At 49.3% G+C, this 14,091-nt stretch overlaps 1 protein-coding gene across 2 annotated transcripts in view; it reads right to left on the bottom strand.

Annotated features, from left to right (window-relative positions):
• TMEM248 (transmembrane protein 248) overlaps window positions 1–13,930 on the bottom strand; it is a 26,667-nt gene extending 12,737 nt beyond the window's left edge. Inside the window, exons 1-2 of one of the 2 annotated variants that reach the window (XM_069089575.1) lie at window positions 13,793–13,930; window positions 6,958–7,009 (exon numbers count right to left, since the gene is read on the bottom strand). The gene's annotated coding sequence lies outside the window, so the exon portion shown is untranslated. The remainder of the gene's footprint in view (window positions 1–6,957; window positions 7,010–13,792) is intronic. The other variant, XM_069089576.1, reaches the window with a different exon arrangement.
• Between the last annotated feature and the right edge of the window lie 161 nt (window positions 13,931–14,091).

Raw genomic sequence — 14,091 nt, 5'->3', positions numbered from 1 at the left:
ACACACACACACACACACACACACACACACACACACACACACACACAAAGGCACTCTCTCTCTCCTTCTCCCCTCTACCCCTGCCCCTCTCCCCCATCCCCTCATCACCATAAGCCCTTCCTGAAGGGATACTGCTCTCTCTCATGAAATCAAAAGCCAGGAAGCCTGGGTTTTCTGGGTCTACGAATGAAGACAGTTCTGCCAGAAGGCCTATAAACCCAGTTTAGCACAAGACTGCAAAGGGTTCACTCACAATATGAGAGGAGGAGGCAAAGGTTTATGAGCAAGCAAGAGAGGCTAACAAGACAGGTTGGAGTAAGAAAATAGATTAGTTGGTAATTGGTAAGGGAAGTACTGAATTCATTCATCCAACCTATAACTGAATACTTTTCTGTATCAGGTACTGAAAGGGTCACAAAGCTTATTCCTGCCTCAAGGTTATCACTCAGGCCCATCACTACGTTGAACACCCACAGATCAGAAACAATCCCAACACCAACCCTTCACTGTACTAAGAACAGCCAACCATGCAATGCTCCGCCATGAATAATCTGCACTATCTATGTGGGATTTTTCTTCTTTTCCTCTTCATTTCTTTGGGATGCCCAGGCAGGGCTATCATTTGACACCCTTCCAGAATTCCACCACTAAATTTGGTAGCCACTGATGGGCCCAGCACAGAGATGCTTAGAATCTTCCTGAATGTGGATCTATAAAAGTAATGTAACTTAGCAGCCACAAAACATAGTGGAGAGAGCTGGGACTGGAAGCAAGAAAACCTGGGTTCAAATCCCAATTTAGACACTTGCCAGTTGTGTGACCCTGGGCAAGTCTCTTGATCCCTCATCTGAAAAATGAGGGGGTTGGCCTAGGGGGCCTCTAAGAGCCTTCTAACTCTATGAGAGGAAGTGAGAAATGCCCTTTCTTCACTGATGGAGGCCTATGTATGTGCAATATTCCCATCATAGGCTGTTAGATGCTGGATTTTCTGAATTGTTTTCTTTCTTTTTAAATTTTTGTTACAAAGCCTGGATGGGGAGGAGAGGTGGATTTAGAAAGCATGATGATGCAAAAACAAAGACATCAAAACTTTTTTAAACAGAAATTTTTTTATAAACAACAACATTCTCTTGACTCTAGTCAGAAAACTTTAAAGTTAGGACTTATAACATTGTGAGGAAGCAGATCTGTAAGTGATATCAGAGGCTCCAGGGGCTGGCCTTAGGTGGAGGTCAGCCTGAGGTAGAACAGGGAGCAGAAGGGGCAGGGACGATAAAGTTGCCCCCAAAGGGCTGGTTCTCCCCAAACAAAGGGGCCCTGCTCCTTTCCCAATCGAATGCAAGGCTTGAGGCCCTCATCTGTATGTAAATATGAGGCAGGAAGTTCACCACCTGGAAACTGTGATCATGAGTTATTCAAAGATCTCAGTCCTTAAAAAATCAACTGAAAAACATTTTTTCTCTCATTTCCAGCTCTCTGCTTCTCTAAGCACTTTTGTACACGTGGGATATTCCTTCTGTCTTTGACCTCCTCAGGTTATATGCCTAGTAGTGCTTCTAACAAACTGTATGACCGTGGAGAAGTCACCTCACTGCTGTGACTCTATTTCCTCCTCTGTAAAAGGAGAGGCTGGTTCAGGGAGATGATCTCTGAACTCTCCTCCAGGTGCAACACTCTACAAAGTAACAGCTGCCAATCAGACTTAGGGGGGCTTCCTCGAGTAGCCATTTACTGCCCTTTGGGAACACATCAACATGTAACACTAAGTTTTAGACAAAACAAAGTAAGAGCTAGAGCAGCTATTTCATAGACCAAAAGCTAATTGCTGAGCCTTGGAAAACATATCCTGAAAGCATAAAATTCAGATGTTTCCCTAACTAAACTTTTTTCCTCTGCAGGGTCCTACCCAAGAGTTACAAAAAGAATTACTCTGATCTTTGCCTTAGAAAGTGATGTCCTGGGTAGAGATTACTTGTAGGCTGTTGCTGAGTTTTCTTCTCGCAGGGAAGGAGAGGCAAGCTGGGGAAGAGAAACACTGCAAGAACACAATTTTACCAAAAGAAAAAAATTCAAATGAAACTGACTTGATCAAGGCATCTTCTGCTTCAAGAATTGGAGGGATCAAGGAGAAAGGACAGAAGACAATAATAAAGAAATAATGCCAGGAAGATGTCGGGTAGATCGTGCCTTCTCAACTGGTCTGGGCTGCGAGGTTTCCTAGAATTCTGGGCTCCTTTCTACAAAGGTGATTCACAATGGAAGCTGAGAAATCATGGAATTTTAAGGTTTATGTTCCACAAGGTGCCTAGAATATGATGTCAACTTGGTAAAAAGCAAGAGGCAAATGGAAATCAGGTAACTAAGAGATGAAGCCAAGGTCCACTTAAAGCTACAGGCCCCTCAGCCCTACCTGCCTGAAGAGTAAGAACCCAACAAGTCAACAAGCAGGTGAGAAGCAAAGCAGCTGATCTCTCCCCCCACACCCCCATCCCCCCAGCTGGGATGCTTCCCAAGGGATCAATTGAGTTCATTTCCTTCACTAACAAGGAGGGGGCAGAAAAGGAAGCACGAGCCCAGGTCACAATCCCTGACATACTGAGTGGGGGCAGCTGCGGGCTCCAAGGCCGCCACAGCACGATTCAGGATTTCCTGATCATTCACGCCCCTTCACCAGTGGCCCCACGTGCTGACCTCATGGCAGACAGCAAACATCCACCACCAGCCAGGCAAGTGGGACATTCCCGTCTCAATCTCTGATGGTGGCATGGAGGATGTGGCCTCTTACATTCTTGAGTTGCTAACCTGGAGCTGGAAGGACCCTCGAGTCATCCAGGCCAACCCAACGTAGTCAGGAATAAACGGGACGTATGAGCCAAAAGTGTCAATAAACCTCTAAATCTGCTGGGCCTAAGAGGGTGTCCCTTCACTTTCTGACTTGTTATAGCAGACAGAAGGCAGAAGCTTTAAGGTTAATTCCAGAAACACTATAAACTCTCATGCAGTACCTTGGACCCAAAGCTATTATTTTGTTCTGTACTAAGAGTATATGCAATCTGAAAGGCAGTGTGGTGCTGGCACCCGACGGCTGGTCTCAAAGCCCAGAAGGGCTGAACTCGGAGCCGGTCTCAGTTATTCTTGCTGTAATTAATCCTGGACAGGTCACCTCACTTCTCCCTCCCAGCAAAGGCGACTGTCAGTTGTTCCACAGGGGCTGACATGCTCTCCCCGAGGATGTCACATCTTAGTCCAGATCCCACGTTCACCTAAGGACACATTCTATCTTCAAGACCCAGTGTGCTGAATTTTGATGGTGTCTGTAGCCACCTGTAGTGAGACTGGATACGAGGCCTGTTACGAGGTAATGAAGCCCTTGTTTTACCCCTACTGTAATAGGAAACTGAGCTATGAATCCCAAATTCCAAATGGGAGCTTGTTCTCCAGCAGGCTAACTGATAATCCAACCTCCCAGGGTCCTAGCAAGAAGAGAGCTGTTGCAGCCAGTGACCAAGGGCTTCTGAAACAAGCAGTACAGGCTGAGTTATCAAATGACGCTCACTGGTCTGACCCCAGTGCCCAGACGGCAAGAGCTGTGAGGCTGGTGGCAGACTGTGTGTTCATTTGGGGCTGTCCAATGTTCAGCACAGCTCCAAGTGCACCAGAGAATGCCAGACCTGAGGTGAAGGCAGCAATAGCAGAGGCTCACGTTTCTACTAACTGCCCTCCCCTCCAATGACATCATTCCCAGCACACCAATGAAAAAACTCAGATCCCCAAAAGCGAGGGGGTGGGGTTGGGGATCACAGCTGGCTGGTTCCAAAGTGAGGACTCAAACCCATGTCAGAGTCTCCCTTCGTACTCTCAGGGAGGAACAGGGATGCTCCTGGAAGGTTCCCAGAGTGCTGCTGGCCAGCACGAGCTATCCAATGTACCCGTTCCAACACTCCTGTGAGAGCACAAGACCCTTGTCTCCTGCCAGAAACATTACAGAGCAGAAAATGAAGAGGACACGATACGTTACTCATGAGCAAAGTCAAGCGCTCAAAAATGGATCAATAAACAGTGAGCTGAAAGAAAGCTAGACGTAGCATCCGAGGCCCTGGGCATGAATCCCACTCAAGCCCCTGCGGGTCTCTGGGCTGTCTTCTCCACAGAAGTGGGGGGAGGGGTGCTGGACTAGACAAGCTGAGCTCCATTCCAGTTCTCATTCTGGAATCCCATGATTCTAGTGAATGGGCATCTACACTGTAACCACAACTCTGCGAGGTACTGTAGGGTACCAAAAAACACAACGTCGTCTCTGCCCACGAGGAGTTTACAATCTATTTGGAGAAACAAGAAAACAACGCCCTCCCAAGCCCTGACAAACAGTGTTGCACACAGACCAAAGGGATGATCAGAACTGAACAGGTAACAGCCAAGAAAAAAACGTGCAGCGTAGGGACCAGTGCCGAGAGGACTGAAGGAGAGAACGGTAATGCAGCAGCAGGGCCTGCCAGGGAGGGCTTCATGGGAAAGCGGCTTCGTGAATCCTGAAAACCCAGCAAGACTGACACAGCTGGGGAGAAGGAAGAAGACGTCTCGGCCAAGGACTTGGGAAAAAACGGGAAGAAGTAGCAAGAACTAAGGCCATGGGGCAGGAGTAAATGCCATGCAAGGGGCAGACAGCAAGGAGACCACCCTGACAAGAAGGAAGGGCCTGGAGTGGATGCTGACTATGATACAGACAGGGAGCGGTGGGGACAGAGAGTCTGCAATCAGCAAGACAAGTTGAGCATTCCCAGGATCCTTGGGTTATAAACTTAAAGCTTGAAGTAAGTGACCTTAGAGGAAATCCAGTACAACCCCCTTGGTTTACAGATAAGGAAACAGACTCAGGGGGAGTGACTAGCCCAGGGTCACTTAGCCCATCAGTGTCTATGGCTAGAACAATCCAAGTGTGGGGTGAGAAGGGCCCAGCCTAGGAGAGCTGTAGTGAAAATGAACACATTTCAAAGGAAGAACGGATGATGCCATTACAACAGGTGGATGTGAAACATGGAAAGGAATAAAGAGTCATGGGAGACCCCAAGGGCTGAGCCTGGGAGCTGGCATGAAACCGATACCCGGAGAGGGTGGGAAGGAGAGCAGGGAGAGGAGTGGCTCCAGGTCTAAACCTGAGGTGAGGACAGGGCATTCGGGAGGGGAGGGGTCCTTGGGAACAAAATGATCGCCTGCTTTTGAGGGTGGATGCTCAGTGGCTGAACATGGAGCTCAGAATTCTCATTTTAAAAAGACAGGCGTGTACTGGGAAAGGCAGCAAGGACAGGGACAAAGGGCAAACAGGAGGGCGATAAAGTCTCCTGAGAATGCTTTTTCCATCTGTCCAACCATTCTGGGAAAGCAACTGTATTATGCACTTGTCAACCGAAAGATTCCATTCTTTCCTGGCCATTTCCACCTGAAGGATTGTGGGTGGGGTCACCAGGACCAGAGCTCTCGTCTCATCCTCCCTGGAACAAAAGCCAATGGGAAGCACCCACCTCGGGTTCTAGCTCCCCTACAACTGAAGCCCCTCCAGGGAAGACACTACCCTGCCTGTTTGTTAGCTTGCTTTGGTATCACCAGGGCTCAGCACAGTGCCTGGCACACAGTCAGTGATTAATAAAAGCTTTTTAACTCTTTAGCCTATTCATTTAAATATCGCCAAGGAAATCACTAACAACAACAAAGGTCCACGCCCCCCCTCCCCCCCACCACAATATTCTATGTGGCACGCTTTTGTGGTACCCAAGAACAGGAAAAAAGTAAGATGCCCATTTTCTGGAGAATGAGGGGAGGGAGGGAAGGAGAAAACAAGCATCCAGGTAGCCCCTACTATGCTCCAGGCACTATGTGATGCTTTACAAGCATCATCTCATTTAATCTTCACAACATCCGAGGGAGGTCAGTGCTATCAGAGGCCACATTTTACAGATGAGGAAACTGAGGCAGAGAGTGTGAGTTGCCAAGGTCACACAGCTAGTAAGTGGCTGAGGCCAGATCCGAAGCCAGGCCTTCTTGCCTCTATCCACCCTGTGATCAGAGGCCCATGCCACACTGTCAGGCCTAAACAAGCTGCAGTACGTGCTGACAGAACAGCAAACAGAATGAATACAGAGAAGTATGGACACAAAGGGAAGCTCAGAAGACCAGGCAGACAGGATGTGAAGAGAGCCCCACCCCACCCCTCCTTCTAAGCTCTCCAGGAAGGGTGGGGCTGGAGATGCACAGGAAAATGTAGATGGTGTCACAACAAAAGATGTCAATAAAATGCCAATTAAATAGAGAATACTGGTTCAGGATGGGGCAGCTCTGAATAGAAGTCTGGCTTTATGCAAGCAGAAAGACAAAGCTGGCCCTAAGTACTTAGACCCAGCAATCCACAACTGGGCAGATAGGGCAAGAAAATTCACAATAGAAAAACCCAGGTCCAATACACACCAAAATATACAGAGCAGGGCTCTTCCCAGGAGCAAAGAAGGAGGGGAAAGCAGATGCCCATAGACTAGGGTTCAGAAAGGACCATCAGGAGGAACGTGCAAGATACCAACACTGAGTCACAAAGGCCAACATAGAGAAAAATGGATACAAGAACTCAACAACATAAATGAAAATACACAAGGAGGGAAAGCCAAGGGAACCTAGACCCTCTCCTCTTGGCAGAGGTTCTGGGAGGGGTCTGAGAATGGGACAGAAGGCTGCCTACACTTAGGCAGGTTGGGGGCACTGCCTTTATTGGATGTCTCTGCTCAACTGTCTTTCTCTGTCACAAGGGAAGGTGCCCTCCGCGGGGACAGCACCTGGAAGGCTGGATAGATGCTGAGCTGTATAATCAATGCAAAAGACAAGAAAAGGTTATTTTTAAGAGCTTTGCTAGAGGCAGGAGGTCAGAGCAAAGAAGGGCCAGGAGAGAATGGACAGGGAGAAAGGAGAACTTACTCAACACCTGGTTTGGCTCTGGTTTTCTTCAGCAAGCAGGATTCTCTTCTGACTGCAAAGGAGAGAAAATGGTGGTGAGCCAAATGAAACAAGGAAGAAATAAGGAAGCCCCCACCTCTCTAGTGATCGGCGAATGGCTGCACTAAGTGCAACATCTGAAGATAAAGAAAGATGGCCCTGTTGGAAGCAGAGAAGCTGGGGAAGCCTCACACGAACTGAAAGCAGATCCAAGAAGGCAAAAGTGAGAGCACAGGAACATGAAGGAAACCTGCACTCAACAAGATCAGAATTCAGATTAACATTGTGATCCAGATGGACTTAAGAAGGCTGAAGACAAACCATGCTCCTCTCCAGAGAGGCAAGGGACTGCAGTCAGGCAAAGTCTGCACCCCCTGACAAGACACAGAGGAAATGAATTCACTTTGTTTCTCTCTGCTACAAAGAGAGCTCAATGGTGGCAGGAATTATGGGGAAAGGACCAATGAACACTAGTCAGATTTTTTTGAGAAGTCAGTGTGTTAGGAAAAGATACTGCATTTGTAATCCAAGGACAGAGATGGGACTCTCAGCCCTGCTGCCCTTGTGGCAGGTGAGTCACTGACCCACTCCTGGCCTCTTCTCTGTAAAATGAGAGTGGCAGCAGAGGGCCATTGAGGTCATTACCAGTGACCAAAGGAAGGCATGTACTTTAAACTAGAATGGCCAACTTGACTTTAATTCCCAGCAAAACTGTGGGGTGAATTACTAAAGAAAAGAAATGCAGGACTCGGGGGAGGCAATCACTAGGCACGAGTCACATAGGATTCGCCCCGCTTCCATTCTTGACAGTTAATAAACAAGGACTGTCATGGATTAAGTGTGTCTGAGTTTCACCAAGACATATGATTGAAACTGTTGTTTGTCCTTGTAGACAAGATGGAGAGATATGGACTGGAGAACAGCACAAGGAAGGGTTGCAGGACCTTGCTGAACACCCAGATTCCAAAAGGGTCAATTAATGGGCTGATGCCGAGCTAAAAGAAAGTCTCCAGTGAAGTCCTTGGGGCCAGGGCTTGTCAATTCTGCCTCAGTCTCTCCCTTGACTCACACGGAGCCCTGGTTCCATGAGTCCCACTGCCCCCCAAGAGCTTCCTCCCCCGTCTCCTTGCCTCAGGTCAGCCCTCCACACCACTGCCCAGTGTAAACTGAGGGAAAACCTGGGGTATGCGCCCATCAACCTATTCTGTTGAACACAATTATTAAAGATATGTACTTAAGGCATTGATGGCCTGCTTATTAAATATGCAGATAGAGAACATGCAAGTATTCATTACTAATACACCAAACAACAGAATGAATATGCAATGAGCTAGGCTGTTTATTGCTGGAGGGCTGAAGCTAATAAGAAGAAATGTATAAATGTGCCTATATATGTATATGTGTGTGTAAGTTTATATATATATATGTATTTGCATATGTATGTGTATGTAGAGAGAGAGGGGAGAATCATATGTGTGTGTGTGTGTGTGTGTCCTGAAACTGGATTTGAAGAACTGACTATACAAGTGATGGAATGATAAGACCATAGATTTGGGGCTAGAAGGATCCACAGGCATTATTTTGTGGGACCCCTTTCGTTTTACAGATAAGAAAACTGAGGCCCAGGGAGGTCAGGTCACATAGGAAGAAGTGTCAGGGCTCCTTCCCCACTGCAGCACCCTGCTGCCCCAGCTAAATTAGAGTTTATATGAACAGAAACACCCAGGTGAGCTCCACAGGAGTTTCTGAGTCACAAATTAAGTACCAGAATCAGAGACTGCTAGAGCCAGAAGAGACCTTAGCAGTGCTTAAGTCCAATCACTCCGTTCGTCAGAGGCAGGCATTGAGGGCTCAAGGTAAAGCAAATCAAGGCAGGTCACCCAAGCAGGGATCCCAAGCCCAGGACCCTCTCCGGGAGGGCAGACAAAGGAACTCCCACAACACCTTCCTCCCAGTCCCTCAGGCTCACAGGCTGGGGTGATCTGTGGTCTCTCCATCTCCTAGCCCTGTACCAAGCTCTGGCCAAGGCCTGTCTATTTCACCTTCGAGGCATCTCCTCTCCCCTGACACGACCACCACCCTGGTGCAGACGCTCATCCCCTCATAGGCTGACAGCCTCAGGTCCCTCCCCTCTCTGATCCATCCTCTATTCAGTCACTAGTGATTCTCCTAAAGCTCTGGTCTGACTATGGAACCTTCTAATCACTAAACTCCAGAGGCTTCCTGCTGCCTCCAGGATCATCTGTAACTGTTCTGCTTGGCATTCCGAACCCTCCATAACCTTTCCAGGCTTCTCACACCCTATACCCTCACATGTACTCTTTAATGCAGTGACTCTGGCCTCCTGACTGATCCACAGACAAGACTCTGGGCCCTTGGTATTTTCCCTATGGCTTCCTTTAAGCTCTAACAAAAATCCCATCTTCTATAAGAAGCCTTTCCCAACCTCTCAATTCCAGGACCTTCCCTGTCTTAATTACATCCTAATTATCCTGTATACAGGTCAAAGGCAAAAGGCAAAGGGCAGAGGCAAAAGAAAACCTGTGATAGAAGGGTCACCAGAGGAAAGGGAGGAGAGTTTCCAGACGGTGGTGGTCAGATGCTGCTAAAATGTTAAGAAAGATGACCACTAAAGGAAGGTCTCTGAGGATGGCCAGCAGGAAGCCACTGGTATCTTCAAACAGGCACTTCTAATAACGATACCGAGACAAGATCCAGCCCACAAGGAGTTAAGCCTGGAATGTATGGCAAGGAAATGAAGGCAGAAAGGGGAGTCTATTTCTCTTTGAGAAATGTTACAGCAAAGGGGAGGAGAGAAAATACGATGCCAAAATGGGAAACTGGAGACACTAAGGAAGAAGAGAAGAGTGAGAATGTTAAAAACCAGAAGGGAGATGAGAAAGAATTTGAAGATGCTAAAGACAGGGTCTGAGTGGAAGACTAAGGTCCCTCTGTGGAGGAAATTTAAAAGGTCATCTGCAGCCTAACTGCAGTAACAGCAGCATCTCTGCTATCATTCAGCCCAGAGCCCAACTTCAAATATTAAAATCAGGAATTTTTAAAAAGCTCCCTGAGTTCACTGGTTCTCCTGACTAATCCCAGCTTGTTGACTGAATGCATGCTGAACTAAATTATAGAGGAACTCATCTCCCATAGGCACGTAGGTAGAGCAGTGCATGGACAGCTGGGCTTGGAGTCAGGAAGACTCATCTTCCTGAGTTCAAGTCTGCCTTAGACACTCACTAGCTGGTTGACCCCGGGAAAGTCACTTCACCCTGTTTGCCTCAGTTTCCTCACCTGAAAAATGAGCTGGAGAAGGAAATGACAGACAACTCCAGTATCTTTGCCAAGAAAACCCAAATTGGGTGGGGGGGGGGGAGGCTAGGTGGCACAGTGAAGGGCACCAGCCCTTGTGTCAGGAGGACCCGAGTTCAAATCTGACCTTAGACACTTAACACACAAAAAACTAGCCGTGTGACCTTGGGAAAGTCACTTAACCCCAATTGCCCTACCTTCCCCCCTCCAAAAGGAAAAAAAAAAAAAAAAAAAAAAAAAAGGAAAACCCAAATGGAGTCATGAAGAGCCTGACGTGACTGAACCAACAACAAATACAGGTTATAAAGCAGCTCCATTCTGCAGAAGACAAGACAGACCCAGAAGGGATTCACCCAAGAAAGCTTTAGACCAGAGCCTTGAGATCAGGCCTTCTGACTCCCCAGGCCACAGTCTTTCCTGCTTTAAGAGGCTGCCTCTACACTAACAGGTGTAACTCGGGCAGCTAGGTGGAGCAACAAATAGAACCCCGGGCCTCCGACAGCCAGGTGACCCTGGGTAACTCACTTCACCCTGTTTGCCTCAGTTTCCTCATCTGTAAAATGAGCTGGAGAAGGAAATGGCCTTTTCCATTTAGAATCACAGAATCATAGAGCTGCAAAGGGCTTTAGATTAAAGGTCACCTGGTCCAACCTCCTTATTTTAAAGAGAACAGTACTGAGGGGGAGAGGCAAATGACCTGCCCAAGGCCACTTGCCATTCTGGTTACTCATGGAGAGAGGCCAGAACCCAGGTCTCCTGGGGTGCTTTTCAGTGCCCTCAGGCCTGGTTGTGATTAGACAGCTCAGCTGACTCTAAGCTGTTACAAAGCTGCCATTCAGCTCAAAGGTTTCTCCCCTCTTGGGATAAATCACTTCTGCAAAGCTCATGCATAAGCACATGTTTAACACACATTTTAAAAAGAAATGAAAATGGAGCAGCTCCAGTGGTACTGACTGCCCTGGTGAGGCGTCAGAACCACACATTAGCAGATTTAAAACTTGGGGGAAAAAAATCTCAAGAAATTTTAAACAAATGTCTTGTCCTGAAAGCCCCCAACCCTTACTTCTTGAAGTTTTCTGCACCCTAACAATATTTCAGGATGTTTATGGAAGATTTAAAAAATAAACTGCTGCTTTAGCCAAAAGCCCAATCTTCAAATGTCTCAAGGGAAAAAAAAAGGTCAAGTTCATTATGTCACTATATCGTGCAGGCAAAAAAATGCCAACAACAGAAAGAAGGAACGGCCTCCCCCACCCAACCTGGCCCAGCTTTACTGCTGAAATAACCGCGGTTCTCAGTGTCAATTAAAAGAGCAGGTCATCTCCAAAGTCCATCAGCTGAAGATGAGAGAACAGGCCACTGTGCAGTGCCGGGGAGGAGGCAAAGGTGCTTCCCACAGAGCAAAAACTGCTGCACCTTGTCTGAAGAGAGGTGGCACTGCCAGCCCCGCTGGAGCAAATGGAAAAGAGGAGGTGCTCTTTCTGGTGCTGCCCCAAGAGGAGGCCGGGAACACCAAATGCTCCCCAAACCAAATAATCTCAACCAAAATCCCACCTAAAAGCAATGCTGGGGATTGAAAACAAAACCTCACAGCCAAACCCACATGCAGAAGGATTATTTGTGGCCTAATCCACTCCAGAGGCAGACAGTGACTTCCCTCTGCACTTGGTGGCGGTCCTGAGCAGAGTAAGCCCACCTTCCCCAGGCATACAAGTCATTCCAGTCATCATTAAGCACCTACTGGGTGCCTGCTGGGCAAGGCCTTGGCTACAATAGGTACAGGAAACAACAGAAATGGAAACCAGCGTCTGCCGTCAGGGAGTTTACATTTCACTGTGCTAGACTTGTGCCAGTCCAAGTGCCAGGCCCACAGGGGAACTGACATTAACCTAAGGGCAAGGACTCTCTGTGCCCAAACTCTTCAACCTGTGCTGAACATCAGAGTTGAGAAAAGGCTCAGCCCCCACCTTAACAGGTGCAGCTGTAACTGGTGACTCACGCACCACTTCAGCTTGGCAGTAGTGGGAAGGAGGGAGGGAAGAGGATAAAGTGTTACTGCCCCAAGGTATCCAAAACAACAAGAGGGCCAGTAACCACCCATTGATTCATTCAACAAGCATTTATTTAGCCAGCGAAGGGGGAAGCCACCTCCCTTCTCTGGTCTGTTTTCACATTTATAAAAAATGAAGGAGTTGGCCTAGAGGACCTCTGGGTGCCAGGTGCAGGACTACCCTGTTCTCCTAGTGCCACTCAGGGCAGAAGGAGGGGACAGGGGCAAGTAAATACAAACACACACTCTGGATTTAGGGAACTCTGGCTCCACCCCTGCTTCCTCCTTGGTTTCCTTAGGAGATCCCTTCCAGTCCTGAGCATGTGATGTGTCCTCTGCAAAGAAGAGGTGGCCCATCACAGAGGGCACAGCAGGGAGTCCCAAGTGCTGGGTCAGAAGCCTGACCTGGGAGTCATCTACCAGGTGAGGAGGCTGCAGGAGACGACCTTGAGTTTCCTTCCCATCCATCTTTTAACCCCAAGATCCTAGAAATTCTCTCCAGTGTAAATAGCACAATTCCTTCTGGTGCCTGCACCAGCATTACCTCCAAGTGCTGCCAGATTAAACCAGACGGTGAGAAGGGCCTCGAACATCCTGAATTCTGGAACTTAAGGGAGAGGCTGAGAAAGGTCAGTGGAAGTCCTGCTACGGAAATCCAAGGACCACGTTTCTGAAGAGTGCTGTCTGCTAACACAGTGCAGGCAGCAGACAAGGCTGTGCTGTTACTGAAGGTAATCACGCACTGGCCCACCCAGAGGACGCACACACGCAAGTTAAGGGCTCAGTCTGGCCCTAAAGTCACTCCAGAGAACTGTCCAAGCTGGCGCCCTCACTCGTGTCCGGGGCCTCAGGCACCTGGTCACATTCCCATCTTTGTAAAGGGATGAAAATGCCAAAAGAACGATGCCGGCTGTTCAATGTTGGGCTCCATAAGGATTTGAGAGAAGGCCTGCTTAGGTCATCAAGTGCAAACTATTAAAAGACGCTGACCACGGGGCGATCCACAGCATCAGGCTCTCCCCAAAACTTTTTCTTTGGAGAGGGGAGGGACAGGCAGTTGGGGTTAAGTGACTTGCCCAAGATCACACGGCCAGTTTTTGTCTTAAGTGTCTGAGGCCAGGTCCCAGGGCCGGTGGCTCTCTTCACTTCACCACCTAGCCGCCCCTCCCCAAAACTTTTTAAGGAGAATCATGAGAGACCCTGACCCACACCCGAACTGAAGCAGAAGCAAAAACTAGCGAAAGAAGCAGGATGTGGCAAAGGCGCTCCGGGGAGCTCCTGGGCACAGAGGGCCGCGCAGGCCCGGAGCCTCCCTCCGCCCACTGCCTCAAGCCGGTAGCGCAGGGACGGCCCCTCGGCCTCCCCCGCCCCCGTGCTGCTCCGCGGCCCGTCCGGAGCCTCCCGGGCCCCGGCGTTGGCGGCTCGCGCCCTTCCCCGCGCTCCCGGGCTCACCTGCGAGGCCGCAGCGCTGACCGTTCGGGAGGAACGGGGCTGTCCGCGCCGCAGGGATCTGCAAAGGAGGTCCGAGAGCAGACGTGAGCGCCAGGCCAGGGCGCCGGACTCGGCTCTCCCGGGCCCCACGCCCCTCGGTCACCTCACGCCGGCGTGGTTCCCCGGAAACTGCCGCGCCTCCCCCTCCCGGCCCGGGGGGGGGGGGGGGGGCCGGGCGGACACGTGACCGCCCCGGCCGTGGGGTGGGGGAGGGGAGGGATCTCCCAGAGCGCCCGCTCCCGGGCCCCGGCCGCTCACCC

The sequence above is a fragment of the Petaurus breviceps genome, unplaced genomic scaffold, assembly GCF_028583685.1.
Source record: "Petaurus breviceps papuanus isolate PSGF00001 unplaced genomic scaffold, PetGlider_PUasm1.0 186, whole genome shotgun sequence".
Lineage (NCBI taxonomy): Eukaryota > Metazoa > Chordata > Mammalia > Diprotodontia > Petauridae > Petaurus > Petaurus breviceps.
The sequence above is the reverse complement of the archived record's forward strand: the minus strand, read 5'-3'. Positions and strand labels throughout refer to the sequence as shown.